We start from the raw sequence: 4096 nt of genomic DNA on the forward strand, positions 1-4096 counted from the left end.
TAGTGGGATAAACTACAGCTTCCATTGTTGTAGTGGGTCCTGAGACCATAACTTGGACCCATCATCTCCCTTGTCTGCTATCCTTTCTAAAATTTCCTCCCTTGGCTAGCACATCTGCTGATTAAGGTTGCTTGTCTGGTAAAGTGAGTCATCCCTGAGGGGTCGGAGCCTCTGGTTACCATGCCCTTATCAGGCAGTGGTTGATGTACTTGACAACGTACAGTTAAGGTTGGGCATTGACGTACCAAGACACACCCTGTGGATCACCTGTCAGGCTGTCCCACGTCATCCATATTCCTTTCTGTGCTGTTATATAGCAGCATCACTAATTTCTTATGATGGTCATGGTCAAACCCCCTTGCCAGTATCACAACTCAATTTCTTTCTCTGCTATTGGAATGCATAACCAAGAGTAACCAGGCAGGCAGCAGCTATAGCTTTGTTTATAGCTTTAATTTTAGCAGAAACTGTGTCCTGTGAAGGAAGCATCTCTAAGACCCACAAAGCCTTAACTGTTAAATATCAGAAACACAGATTTCACAAGTGCTACTGGGAGTTTTAGTGAGTAAGGTTACTCTCACTCCGCCTCTCTTGGCTCCCAGACCTATATTCTGTTCACTGGGATCAAGCCCCATATTATGGCTCTTATTTAAAGTGTATGTTGTTCAGTTGCTCAGTTGTGTCCTACAGTTTGTGAATCCAGGGACTGCAGCATGCTGGTCCTCCCTGTCCTTCACTGTCTCCTGGAGTTTGCTCAGACCTATGTCCATTGAGTCAGTGATGCCATCCAACCATCTCATCCTCTGTCACCCCCTTCTCCTGCTCTCAATTTTTCCCAGCATCAGAGTCTTTTCCAATGAGTTGGTTCTTTACATCAGGTGGCCAAAGAATTGAAGCTTCAGCTTCAGCATCAGTCCTTTCAATGAATATTCAGGGTTGATTTCCTTTAGTATTGACTGGTTTGATCTCCTTCATGTCCAAGGGACTCTCAAGAGTCTTCTCCAGCACCATAATTCAAAAGCATCAGTTCTTCAGTGCTCAGCCTTCTTAATGGTCCAACTCTCATAACCATACACGACTACCGGGAAAACCATAGCTTTGGCTCTACGCATCTCTGCCGGCCAAGTGATGTCTCTGCTTTTTAATGTGCTGTGTAGGTCTGTCATAGCTTTTCTTCAAAGAAGCAAGTGTCTCTTCATTTCATGTCTCCTGTCACCATCCACAGTGATTTTGGAGCCCAAGGAAATAATATCTGCCACCGTATGCTGCCTCCCCCAAAATAGTGTCTCATTGGTGCAGGCATCATGTCTAAGCTTACACCTTAGCTGTGCTGTCAAGGTTATTGCAGTGTTCTGGCAAGCCAGCGGTTTCTGAAAGACTGCTAAGTAGCAGGACCAGTGGATCACAGAGTCTGGTGCCTATGTGCACCTTCTTTGCTGCAGAGTGAATTTCTTTGTCCAAAGTGAATTTATGCAGGATCAGGCTTTCAACGTAGCAGTCAGACACTCTATCTGCCCTTGGATGATGGTGATGGCTGAGGCCTACAGGCAGGAAAGATAAATTCATATCTAGAATATTTGACAATCTGAAAGTTGAAATATTACCCTTTTCAAGATAGAAGGGAAGCAACTCATTGCCAACTAGCCAGTTGGTCTCCTCTAAGGACGTACCATGTTGGGGGCCCAGTACTGGCCTTTATGTCTGGCAGCTTGAACATTTAGCAGCAGAGTAGCTAGAGAAGGCTTGGAGAGTGGGAGCCTGTATGTTGGACACATGTGTAGCCTGTGTTCCTGTCATCATGGCGGCTCCATTCATGAAACTGCCCCAGCACATTCCTGGGCAACTCTCAAAACTAGCAGCCTTCTATGTCACCCATTATACAGATGAGAAACATATGTTCAGAGAAGGTAAATAATTTTTCGAGGTCTCGGAGCCAGTGCACGGTGGCTCAGGAGTTCGTAGGTGCCATTTCCACGGCACCATGTTACCTCTTATGTGCTCTCAGACTGATTTCCATGGCATCTATGAACAGAAGGAAAAGTCACCTGTGGTTGATTGCATGTGGGTAAATTGGCTTGCCCTTTAAATGCCAGATGTAGATCAGTTTTAGCTTTTCAAAATAGGCTCTGACTCAGGTAAGTACTATTCAAGGACAGGGGCGGGGGTTGTGTCCTGCCCTGACTCAGGGAGTGATTCAGACCATGAGCTGGCTAAATCTGGGAGGATTTTTTCATTGTATTATAAACTTTTAGGTATTCATCTTATCCCTTAGCTAAAAATAGATCTGGACCATGAACGGACCCTTCTGAAATCCTTCTCCTCTACTACCCTCTGAGTTTTCTTTCTGTGTCCAATCTAGACAATAGGGATGACTGCATCTTGAACTTTTCTCTCTTTGCCCAGTTTGTCCTCGAATGGTGAGTTCTCCCAGGTACTTCCAGATGGACTGGAACATTAAGGACATGGTTGGCTCAGAGAGGTTCATTCACTTGCCTGAGCTGTTTGTATGTGGGAACCAGGACTTAACCCCAAATGGCTTGGCTCCAGAGCCTACCCTTTGTTCCGCAGTATCAGACTAAGGCTGTACAAAATATATTTCATATTTATTAGCAGTATTTTACAGAATTAATGACTGTTTGGGGATTGGATCAAGATTACTATAGTACAGTTTTGGATAGTATTCCACTTGCTTTGATGGAATGGACTTTTAGTTACCTGCATAAAGATTTTTATGGCAAAAATTTAGCTTTTCTTGGCATGTAGGACTGTTTTTTTGACTTTCGTTTATAGTGGCGTATGGATTATTGGGAGGTAAATTTTTAGAAAGGATGGTAAAAACATAAATGATTTCCCTTTATTGAGTAAAGAAAAATAAATCACTAGATCCTTCCATGCTAATATAATTAATTTCTCATATAAGTTTCACATATACACACATATGTGTGTATATCTATATACCCACATATATATGTACATATGTTTTATTTTTCTTTTACAAAATGGATATAGGTTTCTTTTGACTAAAAGAAAACTTCAGCCCCCTTCCCCACCCCTTGTAAGGCTTTTTGACAATCTGAGGGATTTACTTCCTGACAACCTGAACACAGAGAAAGCCATTTGGAAAACGTATGTAAATGAAAAGACACAAAAGCAATAGGACCTTCCCTTTCCTTCATAGCTGATATTATAGCTTTAGTAATTTGTTTCCAGTACCACTTAAAAACTGTGTCACTTTATAATCAAGACTTCCCTCGTAGCTCAGTTGGTAAAGAATCTTTCTGCAATGCCGCAGACCCTGGTTTGATTCCTGGGGGAAGATCCCCTGGAGAAGGGATAGGCTACCCACTCCAGTGTTCTGGCCTGGAGAATTCCATGGACTGCAGAGTCCATGGGGTCTGAAATCAAACAAAAATAAAAAAGACTTTCCAACTCTATACATAACTTTTGGGACCATATCTCTTTTTATTACCATTAGTGGAAATAATTTGAGTTGTTCAATGCCCCTCCACCTTGCCAAAGCAATTGCTTTGTGTTCTAGAAGAAAAAATAGGGTAGCCTTGGCCCTCTATGAACATCAAGCACACTTGGATGGGAACAAGACACTAAGATATCATACTTAGATTGTTTGATGTTTGGCATGAATTTGTACTGCTGGTGTATTAGCATAGCTGACCTGTAGTGGCTGCAGTTACAGAAGCTCCTGGAATAGACTCAAAGGCAAAACCTGCTTTCTGTTGCTTTCATTTTAGAGATCCTGACACAAGGAGTCTTGGAGTTCTTGTTTCAGATCAGCCCACATTTCTCCTAAGAACTCATAGCCCCCTGACTATTCTGTCTCATCCTAACCATGGCTGCAGACTAGTGCGTATAATTCTGCAGACTACCATAGCCCAGCCTCCTTCTCCTAAAGACAGAGCATGGTCATCTTGCCTGGTCTCTCTCCCCAGCCAGGCGTCCACAGATACAGAATATTTCTAGGTTTGAGCTCAAGAGAGAAAATCCAGTGTGATGCTGCCTTAGCTTTTCACGTTCTCCTAACTTATAATTTCCCGCAGGATATTTACACCAGGGAAGTAACTGATGCTAGAGCCTTGTG

Source organism: Oryx dammah, unplaced genomic scaffold, assembly GCF_014754425.2.
Source record: "Oryx dammah isolate SB20612 unplaced genomic scaffold, SCBI_Odam_1.1 HiC_scaffold_28, whole genome shotgun sequence".
Classification (NCBI taxonomy): Eukaryota; Metazoa; Chordata; class Mammalia; order Artiodactyla; family Bovidae; genus Oryx; species Oryx dammah.